This window comes from Dipodomys merriami, unplaced genomic scaffold (genome assembly GCF_024711535.1).
Source record: "Dipodomys merriami isolate MVZ:Mamm:240054 unplaced genomic scaffold, mDipMer1.0.p SCAF_2, whole genome shotgun sequence".
Lineage (NCBI taxonomy): Eukaryota > Metazoa > Chordata > Mammalia > Rodentia > Heteromyidae > Dipodomys > Dipodomys merriami.
Genome location: NW_027203381.1, coordinates 81,088,964 through 81,101,457, shown reverse-complemented (window position 1 = coordinate 81,101,457; position 12,494 = coordinate 81,088,964).

The window sequence follows — 12,494 nt, the reverse complement described above, 5'->3', positions numbered from 1 at the left end:
GCCTACTACCCACATTGACTCCTAAGTCATGCCTTACCTTCCTGACACAAAGGCAGTAGGTGGTATGTTGGATGGGGTGGTACCAGCATGAGTAGGGATCAAGTGAAAATATTCTTACTGGGTTCCCTTATTGTGGGCTTGGATGCGGGTGGGGCACTCAGATATGCAGCAGCCTCGGTGGTCTCCTCTTCCATCTTTAAATCTCCTTTCACCTGTATGCTGATTCTCTTCTCTTTATCTTCTGGCCGCCTCATTGTGTCTCCTCTTCAGCTGTCCTGAGGATGCTCCTGGAAGTGTATAACGTGGTTTAGTTAAGTCACAAGGTGCCTGTACAGTTGAGAGAGATTGCAATAAGTCTTGAAGATTTATAGTAATGGAGAAAGGGTGGCAACACCCCATGGTGTGATGTCTTTACCTTTCTGCTTCACTGGAGAGTTAGGACAATTCAGAGCTACCAAAACGGCTTATGAATATATTCCTTCCATGCCCCAGATACTTAGTGATTAGCCCACGAAGGCAAATATATTATTTCCTACAGCAAAGCTATTCCCTATCTAACAATTACAGACCCTTCAGTGGAAGGGTCCATAACAAGTATTTTCTGGTATCAAAAATGTGAAATTTTCTCTTGATTCCTTTCCTGTCTATTCCCCCTGCTTGTGTGCTTCTTGTTATAAATCAATTTGGAGGCAGAAGGAATAGCCTCAGGGTTCAGGCTGTTCAGGACCCTCAGGCTGGAGGCTCACTGAGTTGTTCTGAGCACATAAAAGCAAGCACAAGGATGCTAGTGGGAGAGATATTCTTGTTTGCTAAAAGCTCTTGCAATAAGCAGTCCGGAGGCTACAAAGCCTGCTAAGATCTGGACAATTAAGATCTTGATGTGAGGTCAGTTTGTCTCAAGACAGGTCTCTCTAAGGCTAGGATGGTAAGAAATCTAAGCAGCAGGAGCAGCTGCTTGCAGCAGGAGGTGTTGGCATGCATAGAAGGGGTGGAGGGCCCTTCACAGATGCCAGATTGCCTGCTTGTCCTTTACATGCAGCCTGTCACACTCTGACTTGCCTGGCACAATCGCCGGAAAGGCAACAACCAATAAAATCTTCCTGATGTCTGACTTTTTTACCCTATTTTAAAGGTAAATAAATGAGGATTTATATCATATTGTAAAAACAGCCTGCTTTCTCTCTCCTTTCTTGGATCATTTCTTACATGGATAAAAGATTTATTTAGCAAATTTTGCAGCCTTAACCAGCTAGGAAATTCCCCTGCTAACCACAAGGAGGTACTTACAGGCAAGGAAGGCAGACTCCTCCAGTTCCAGTCTCCTCCCACTTCCAGAATACTATGTCCAAGTGGATGTGTGGATGTGTGCCTATAAAGTTTTTCTACAGCACTTAAACACAAATGCAAACCTTTGCTTTTGTCCCCTCTACCAGCAAAATAAAGATGTTTCTGGCAAAAGCTATATGGCAAAACAGAAGGTCAAGCCTCAGATGTGTTTCCCCATGAACAGATGGAGCCTCTCAAAAAATAAAGAAAGAAAGGAAGAAAGAAAGGAAGGAAGGAAGGAGGAGAGAAAGAAAGAAAGAAAGAAAGAAAGAAAGAAAGAAAGAAAGAAAGAAAGAAAGAAAGAAAGAAAGAAAGAAAGAAAGAGAAAGGAGGGAGGGTGGGAGGAAGGAGGAAGGAAGGAAGGAAGGAAGGAAGGAAGGAAGGAAGGAAGGAAGGAAGGAAGGAAAGAAGGAAGGAAGGAAAGAAGGAAGGAATGTAAGGCAACAAGTAAGGGTGGAATATGGACAAAAAAAAATCCCCCCTGGGGCTGGGAAGGTGGCTAGTGGTAGAACGCTTGCCTTGCATGCGTGAGGCCCTGGGTTCAATTCCTCAGCACCACATAAGCAAAAAAGAAAAAAGCAGGAAGTGGTGCTGTGGCTCAAGTGGTAGAGCACTAGCCTTGAGCTGAGGGACAGCGCCCAGGCCCAGAGTTCAGGCCTCATGACTGGACCAAAAAAAAAATCCCCCCAAAGTCATGTTTCAACACCACCTGTGATGTCAAGTATTCTGCCCAGTTGTCAGACCAAGGATGTTGACTTTTGTTTTGACATCACTGCCCCTTGTAAATTAAGCTAATAGAGTAGCCAAATAGAGGAGATGAGTAAGCCAAAAGAAAACCCCTCAAGTGCAAAGAAACCTGGCAAAGTGAGAAAATGATTATGGAATTTTTTTAATTATGTAACTAGAGTTGGAAAAGTTGAAATACTATTTTGGCTCCTACTTCTCAGAAATAAAGGGTTGATCACCACTTATGCATATAGATATACACACACACATACATATGTATATTTAAGTTTGGGAACCAAAAAGAGACAGGAACATTTTAAAGAAGGTGTCAATGGAAGCGAAAAAAGAAATAACTATAGAGGAAGCGGGAAATGTCACAGAACGAGCTATGTGAAGACAAAAAGTGAAGGTGCCAGTGCATCTGAAACAAAATGGAGGAAAGATTCCACCTAAAAATGAATTTGTAAACAAATGCAGAGACTGTTTTGAAATCGTTTCCCTCTTAGACTAAGATGCTAAAGGTTTTCACAAGGATGAAAATGAAAAGCCCCTTGGGAAAGATGCTATATCAATGTAGACAAGATAAATCATTTTTTAGTGGGCTACCTGGAGATACAAGAAATGAATCACAAAAATGGTTAAAGGCACTGAATGTGACTTTACCAACTTAAAAAAAAGTTCATTTCCTAAGCCCTATATTCCTTCCTGGACCAACTAACAGAATATAAAAACCAGCCTTTGATACCTTATTGGATTAAATGAACTTAATTATTTTTTCTTTATTTAATAAGACTGTATATTCACAAAGGCATGGTTTTGCTTCACTTTGCATTTTTTAGAAAAGAAAATGACATCATTTCTTTTTGGTTTTTGCAGTCCTAGGGATGGAACCCAGGGCCTTATTCTAAGCTATGTTCTTGTCCCTAAAATTTCATATTCCTCTACATCTCTGCCATGTGCATGTGTCCTCATTATTTGGAAAAACAAGTTCTGTCCTGACTGGCTTCAAACCATGATCCCCTGGATCTCAGATTCCTGAACAGTTTGGTTCATAGGTATGAACCACTGGCACCTGATATATTTTATCATTTCAGTATAGTCTATTCAGTTTGCCTAACACCACTGCTTAAAATTATTTGCTAGCCAGGCACCAGTGGCTCAGGCTTGGAATTCTAGCTACTCAGGAAGCTTAGATCTGAGGATCATAGTTCAAAGCCAGCCCAGGCAGGAAAGTCCATGAGACTCTTATCTCCAATAAACCCCTCAGAAAACCAGAAGTGTCGCTGTGGTTCCAGTGGTAGAGTGCTAGCCTTGAGCTGAAGAGCTCAGGGACAGCGCGCAGGCTCAGGGTTCAAGCCCCATGACCAACAAAAATTAATTAATTAATTAATTGCTAGTGCTTTCTACTTTGTGAGGCTCTTGGGCAGGATTGGGAGTGTGGCACTAGAGGAGGTAGATATAAAGTAACTGGCTTCTTCACAAGCAATGTCTTCACCAGAAGGATTAAAAACAACACACACTGAGACAAAGAGAGCACAAAGCAACATGTTTCATAGGTGGTAACCATGACAGCATATGCCAGAAAAATCTCAGCATCCCTGCTTGGAGAGCAGACCTTCTCCTGAGTCACTTTTTCCTCTAAATTCAACATCTTATTGACAACATCTGAACAATATCACAGAACTCACGCTATATTACCTATCTTAATTGATTAAAAGTTCATGTAGATGAATGGTGGTAGGTACCAACTGATAAATAGTTTGTTGGTTTTGTTCATTAGTGTTACTTAAAAAATAGTCTACCATTGCCAAGCTTCAGTGCCTCACACCTGTAATCCTAGCTGCTCAGAAGTTTGTCTGAGGATTGTGGTTCAAAGCCAGCCTGGGCAAAAAGTCCCCCTGAGACTCTGATCTCCAATTAACCACTCAAAAACAGGAAGTGGAGCAATGGATCAAGGTGGTAGAGTGCTAGCCGTGAGCAAAAGAGCTCGGGGACAGCACCGAGGCCCTGAGTTCAAGTCCCGCAATTGACAAAACAAAAAACAAAAACAACTGCACCCTCACTGGGGGCATATAGCTCAAGTAGTAAAGCAAGTGTGAGGTCCTGAGTTTAATCTTTAGGACTGTCAAATAGATAATAGAAAAAAATAATTCACTTTCAATAATAATCTAGTGCAATTTTGAAAATATCTGTTACAAGTTATTATAAACATATTCTCCTATTACATGAATAGGCAAAGCACCCATATTTGAGGTGCCCAATATGCTCACAGACAAGAGGGCAGGTGAGAGATCAGAATTCCATCCGCACCCAATAGCATTAGCTACTTACTTCAGCAAGTAATAACTTCAAAACTACCACTAAAATCCTTCCAGATGTGTCCAGAAAGATGTGACATCTGGTGATTGGTGGTTTAGTTCAATGTTCCACTACCATTTGGGGGTTTTACAAAAAGTGGAGGTTAAATGGTTTCTAAAGATGACTCATAGGTACTGAAATGGCAAAGCTTATGAATCTGCAGATCTTTTCAGGAAAAGTCCCTGGATACAACATTCAACACATTATGCATTCTCTGCTATATCTTAAAGCAAGGAGTCCTTCCAAGTCCCATGGGAGCTACTCTGGCACACTCTGTAAAAGGGACAGCCAGATACACGTTTTCTTTCTCAGATCAGGAACAAACCAGTAAATGCACAAAATAGCTCAGAGGTGGGAAGCCCAAAGTAGAATCTTGGCTGAGGCCATTTCAAAATTTACTGGTTGCTGAGGTATATTCTTGCTTTGTAGCCAAGACTTCCCTGGGTCAAACTCAATCTAGATGGAAATAGATTATTTCACAGATAATTTCTTTTCATTGAGATGATATCTTCTTAACTTTTTGTCCAGGCTAGCTTTAAACTATGATCTCTCAGATTTCTAACTTCTGAGTAGCTGGGGCTACAGGTATAAACCTCTATACCTAACCAAAAATAATTTTTGAAAAAGAATTTCTTGAAGCTGAATGAAAGTGGATAATACCTGCTTTCCTAAAGAATTTCTGACAGAAGGAAAAATGTTGCAATTCTACTTATCATAACTCTTAATTAACTAGTAACTTGTTAATTTACCAATGAAGGAAATTAATACAATATGGATGGATTGACAGAGACTTAAAAGATCTAAAGATTTTAAGGGTCTTTCTAAGTCATATAAACACAATTATTTGCAGTATATATAACAAATATTTATGAATCGTGGAATTCTGCACGCAATATAATAAACACCATTTATTGATTTCCTTAAGGATAGGTACTGTATATTGATGATTTTAATACACAGTTTCAAGCTCAATATCTACACCTAAAAGACTTTCATGACTTGAAAACTGGCATGAGGGGTTGGAGGTACGGTTTAGGTGGTAGATCACCTGCCAATGAGTGGAATGTGTCAGATAATGAGTTTTAGTTCCAGTCCCATCTCAGACCAAAGAGAAAAACAAACAAAAACAAATAACTATTTGAGCCAGGCACTAGTGGTTCATGCCTATAATCCTAGCTACTCAGGAGGCTGAGTTCTGAAGATCATTGTTCAAAGTCATCCTGGGCCAGGCACTGGTGGCTCACGCCTGTAATCCTAGTTACTCAGGAGGCTGAGATCTGAGGATCCTGGTTCAAAGCCAGCCCCCGCAAGAAAGTCCATGACACTCTTATCTACAATAAACCACCAGAAAAGTGGAAACGGCACTGTAGCTCAAGTAGTAGAGCACTAGCCTTGAGTTGAAGAGCTGAGGGACAGTGCTCAGGCCCAGAGTTCAAGCCCCATGACTGACAAAAAAAAAGTCATCCCAGGCAAGAAAGTTCATGAGACTCTTGTCTCCAATAAATTACCAAAGATCAGGAAATGGAGCTGTGGCTCAAGTGGTAGAGTGCCAGCCTTGAGCAAAAGAATCTCAAGGAAAGTGTCCAGACCCTGAGTTCAAACCCCAGGACTGGCACAAACAAGAAAACAGAAAACTGTCATGATTATGAAATTTCACTAAGCAGAGTATTTACTACCCAGTCTATGTCACTGTTAACCTCTTCAACCATTATCCTATTTTTAGAAATCCTGTAGTCTATAACATACTCATCAAAACACAGAACAACTTATGTATGGAAGAGTTTTCCTTCATTCCAAGGACACAGTTTGCATCTTGAGTACTTCCCAAATGCTTCACAGCTATAGTGGTTTGGGACTTGGGATTCTTGGATGAAAGAAGCATATATCTTTACACAAACCCATTCATCAGCCAGGAGTGAGTACTATTCTGATGCTAGAACAGTACCATCATCCCATAAAACCTAAGCAATAAATCAATCATTATAAATTTATAGATTTACACTAAAACAGTCATACTCAACTTGACCTAATTCCCTGGGCATAAGGATATTGTTTTTTTCCTTAAAGACTGGACATTAAGTAGGATTGACCTCTTGGAATAATATGAAATTAATAATTTTTAATATAGAGTTGCCAGAATCTAAGGACATGATCTTAAAATGAAAGACATCTCACAATCCTACACTCTGATACCTGAAAACGCAGTGCTTGCTTTCAAGATCAGAAAACAATGAATGCTTTAAGCTAATAAGGAAAAACTGATTCTGATTCTTGAAACACACCATAATTCTAATTTTATAGAGCAGCCCTTGATCTTATGTAATTTTTAGGCTCTTAGCAGGTGGTTAATTTTAAATTGCCAAATGAGTTTTTAGCTTTTATGATCAGGTATTAAAAACAATAAATCATGAAGAGTTCAGTTTCCTAAAATTATAGCTCCTATTGGGATGCAAATGACTGTGGAGTTAGGAGGGGCAGTGGAGGCTCTGTAAGGCACTATCATCTTTATATTCTGTTTGCCTGCAATGAGTTCTTTTTTATTGTGGAAGTGATATACAGAGTGGATACAGTTACATAAATAAGGTATTGAGTACCTTTCTTTTCAGATAGTATTACCCCCTCTCTCATTTTCTCCTATTTTCCCTACCCTGACTACCTTCCTCCTAAGTTGTAAAGTTCCAACATAGTGTTCAGTGAGTATTGCTGATGCATTGGTCCCTACTTTGTCCCACTGTTTCTGTGATTCGCCTTCCCTTCCCCAGATCAGATAAACTTATATACAAGACAGAAGAATGCCCCTCTGTAGATGAATGGATCAAGACAATGTATTATATATACACAATGGAATTCTATGCTTCAATCAGAAAGAATGACATCTCTCTATTAATAAGTAAATGGAAAGGCTTGGAAAAAGTCATATTAAGTGAAGTAAGCCAGACCCAAAGAAACATAGGCTCCATGGTTTCCCTCATTGGTAATAATTAGTATATGTCTAGGATACTCCTAGCAGAGGATCACAATAGCTCAATAACTATGCAACAAGTTCTTAAATCCTTCGAAACATGTTTTCTGTCTAGGTAGCACTACTGCACTACTGCTTTATGAACTCAGAAATAAACTTTTGATGCCTGCTGCAAAAGTCCTTCCTTTACCAAGCTATTATTGTTGACAGAATACAGAGATGAAAACACAGAAGAAAAATCTATCATCTCAGCACAAGGGAGAAATGCTGATACTACTGAGAAGGAAAGAGACCTGGTTCAAGAAAGGGGAAAATATGTGTTTCCTTTTGTTCCCAGACAAGAGTCATAATGTCGCAGAATAAGAGCTATCCACTTTCTGAAGTGCTTCCTTCTCTGACTATACCCAGCTCCCTGAAAGGTCAAGTGCTCAGCGACGCTTATTCTAGATCAGAAAAGGGGAGGAGTCCAGGTAGAAATTGATCTCGTGCTTCTGGAGGCAGCTATCTGAGCATGAAGACCCATGATTCAACAGTAACTACAAACAAGACAAATAAAACCAACCAACTGAAATACATTACCCCTGTGACTGAAGGTAAAAAATAAAATTTATTGGAATAAGTTGAATAATAGGGTTTTGTAAAGTTGGAGACATTGAGAGTAAGAAAAAGAGGTCACAGCAATCCCACTTTGGGGCATTTACCCAAATGTTTACAAACAAGACCACACTAAAGCTACCAGCACAACTATGTTTATTGCAGCATTATTTACCATAGCTAAGATCTGGAACCAACCCAGATGCCCCTCAGTAGATGAATGGATCAAGAAAATGTGGTATATATACACAATGGAATTCTATGCCTCCATCAGAAAGAATGGCATTGCCCCATTTGTTAGGAAATGGAAAGGCTTGGAAAAAATTATATTAAGTGAAGTAAGCCAAGCCCAAAGAAACATAGGTCCCATGGTTTCCCTTATTTGCAATATCTAGTATATGTATGAGTCAAGCAGGAAAGGTCAGATAATGTGATGTTAGGAAAATGAACCCTTAGATATGTATTTAAATTTTTTTTCTTTTATGCATTTGATTCTAACTCATTTATAAGATTATTTCTTTGTAGCTTTGTATGTCCCTCCCCCACAGTATAACCCCTGCTTTCACTATATTTGATGTCGGTATAATTTGTGGAAGAGATGGGGAAAAACAAGTCGTTTAAGGATACAGGTGGACCCGATGCAACTACGAGAAGTACAAGTTGTCATGTCAAAAACGAACTTTACAACTTTGGTGCGGGGGGGGGGGGGTAAGGGGAGGATGGGGAGGCGGGGGGAGGCTGGGAAGGGATGTGAAGGGTAAACAAAGGAGGAGGCTGCAATGCTTGATAAGAAATGTACTCATTATCTTGCCCATGTAATTGTAACCCCTCTGTACAGTATGTTCACAAAAAAATAAAAATAAAAATTAAGAATGTTTAGTAAAAAAAAGAGGTCAATCATTAAAATACTGTACATGCATGTGCAGAAAATTCCTTTGAACAATTAGTATACATGCAAAAAATCCTGAGGAGCAGATTAGACTAGTGGTCAAACAGAGGATGAAGAAGGGGTGAATGTGGCCAAAGAACTTTATGTCCATGTGTAAAAATGGAACAACGAAGCTGATGAGATTGGTTCAGGATGGGAGAGGATGATGAGAGAGTGATGGAGGATGGAGGGGATAAGGCTGATCATGGTACATTGTATACATATATAGATATTTACAAAGCCCCTTGTACAACTAATTGATGCTAGTTAATATGTGGAAGAAAATATGCCTGCCAATTGCCTAAAGGTGTAGCCCTGTCATCCTTTTTCAATTTTTTTTGCATTTTTTCAAGAGTTGAGTTTTGTGGAGTTTGTTTATCTGAAGGGGGAGATGTTTGGTTTGGTTTTTATCTAAAAATTGAATACAAATGTCATTCCAGGATTGGCAATGTCTTGGCTGTGAGCAGGCTTGACAAAGACTTTGTTTATTAACTGGAATTCCGACTGGAACTGTTGAGTTCTGGAATAGGGTGGAGAGCTGATAGTTGATAAGTAGTGGTGGTGATATGTGTGTATGTCTATCTGTCTATCTGTGTGTAAATGTGTACATATATGTATACATATACATATGTATAATATTTGGGATGTAAGAAAAGGAGTAATTTTGATTAAAAATGGTCATTTTGTTAACCTAATACTCTCTCCACATAACTGCCCTCCACCCTCTGAGGAATTAGTAGCATAAGAGATTTGCAGGGTACAATCAGAGCCAGTGAACACTGACTATAACCAACAGCAACAATGTAATCTACAATAAGGATAAAGGATAGGTATGTCTACAAAAACACATTGTTGGTATTATTGTTTATTGATATTATTGTTATCAAATGAAGTACTTAAATAAAGTACGCTAGCCTCTTAAAGTAAGTTGAACCAGTCGTTTAATTGGTAATCAAGTATTCAATTTATTGACATAACACATGAGTTGTGTGACAATGTATCCAATGGCATTGTATGGAGGAAAAAATCCTAGAGGACAATAGGAGTACACAAGATGGGGGGAGGGGGAGAAGACAAACAAGTACAGTCATGGTATTCAATGTACATTATCTGACTGAGGATTCTCAGAGATTGGAGCAGGGAAATGGGAAAAACAAAGGGAAGGGTGACATTGATCCATATGCATTATATTCATAACCTGACCCAGGGAATCACAACTTCTTTGTACAACTACTTAATAATAATTTTTAAATCCTTCAGTATCAAAAATTATATATATATATAACCTATATGTTTCTCAAGTCAATTAATCATTCTAGCATTTGTAAACTGCTTTAGACCTTCAAGGAAACTTTTAATGCTGGTGGATGGAATTTAAATTAATGTAAAATATAAGTGAAAAAACATATCCTAGTCTCTATTTCCACAACCCCCCCACACACACATATAAGGAAAAGTTGTAGAAAATAAGTGTGTGTCAACTTAGTGTGGTGGCTCAAGTCAAAAATTCCAGCTAATTAGGCAACAAAAATAAAGAGTATCACAGTTTGAGCCAGCGCAAGCATGGTATTTGTAAGCCTTCCATCTGCACAAACAAGTGGGCAGGGTGGTTCTCCCTTGTGATCTCAGCTATCTGAGAAGTGTAGACAGGAGCACCAGTAGTCTAGGATGGCCCTGGGGGATAGAAGAGGGATGTGAACACTTATCTGAAAAATAACTGAAACAAAAAGAACTAGGAGTATGACTCTAGAGTACTTGCCCCAAAAGCACAAGGCCCTGAGTTCAAATCCCAGCATTGTATGTCCAATGCTATAACTTTAGAAAGAGGCAAACAATATTATAAGGCTTAAATTCATTGATACGATATCTAATTAATTGGCCATACCATTCCTTCTAACCTTGATAAACTTCTTGTGACTTTGTAAGTTTTGTAAACTGGTTACTTTTTAAATCCATCAAAACATTCATCTCAGTCATGGTTTTCCCATGTCCTGGTTCAATGCCACTTTCTCTAGAAAGCTTAGCCAGCCCTCCTGATGGGTGCTCTTACATTCCTAGAACACTCTGCCTTTCATTATGATAGTCCTTAACACAGAGCCTGGCTGATTCTTTTCTGGGCTGTGTAGCTTATATGGCAGCCCCCAAACTGTTCTCATTCTGACCTCATCGCCTTGCCCATAACAAGCTCTCAATATTGATTCGTTAGGTAATGAATAAATGAAAGTATTTGTAGGAACTAAATCAATACTTTATCTTTCTGCTGTAATACTTTGTCCATTAGAAGTAGCTCTCGGATCCTTTCAGGGCCAATGGATGTCCCCACAGAGCCTCTTCTCAGTATTGCAGAGTCTACCTGGGTATCCATCCTTCACCGGCCAATAATGTGTTTCCTACAAGTGTTTCCACTCTATTTTTTTTTTAATTTCCACATGTTGTTATTCCTTTAACCAAGCAGGTGGCTCTAGGGAAAAAAAATCCCATAACTTGAATGATTCATGTCTTTTTTTTTTCCTAGCTTCGACCTTTGAGACTAAGTACTGTGCTTGTGACTTCAAAAAGTTAACATCCCTTTCAAAGTTCCTCCCTTGAAGTCTTGGGAAAATTGAGGCCGACAAATATTCAGGAAGAGAATTTAAATCCTGTGTTTATTATTAAATAGCTTAACAAATTGACAGTCCCCCTTCACAACTATGCTCTCAGAGGGAGTTTCAAAGATTGGTGGCAAATAAGGATGCAGTGGGCCAAAGGTAGTTAGATTCTTTTATATTTTAAATTTGCTTGGATTCACATTTGTTTACCAAGGTTGTAGCGACCGTCTACTCGACCAGCGAGAAAGAACGACCACCACACCAGGAGTCTTCTCAGATCACGCTTTATTGGAGAGCCTTTTAGTTGTAGGAGAGCTTGGGCGCGTGAGCGTGCACCCGAAACATAGCCGCTTATATAGGGAAATAGGAACGCGGGTCGGTCTATTGTTGGTCGCCTGCCTTTCACCATCACCAGGTGTCATGGGATTGGCTGGGGACTCTACCTGGCTCGCGCACGCGCACAGCCCAGGCGTCCCGCCAAGCACCGTCTAATATGGGGTGGTTACCTCAAAGCTGCAAGGGAGTGGGCGGAGTCTCGCCCCGGCTCCCTACACAAGGTGGCTTACAGAGCTGACGGTGACACTCACAGCAGAGGCTACTGGCACAGTGGTAAAGAAATGGCAGTGACTCTTAGACACTAGCACTGATGCCAACAGTCATAAATCCCTATGACTGTGGCCTATGTGTATCACCCAGAACCATGATGACTTTCTCTAATAAAAAGAAAAGTGTATGTAGAATAGAAAATATGACTTTCATTTCTTATTTAATTAAAACTATCCATTTTCACTGAAAATGAGAACTGAAAATGGAATAAAACAAAATGAATCTGGAGGAACAAACAATTCCTTTAGTTGGTAGCCTTTCACACAGCGCCTGCAGGTACTGTCACACGTAGACACCTCTCAGGAAATGCGAAAGATGGCAGGTGAGAAATGCCTGCAAATCACCCAGAAAAAGTTTTACTTCATCTGATTTTTTTCCCTCATTCTTCGTGTTTTGTAATTCTTTT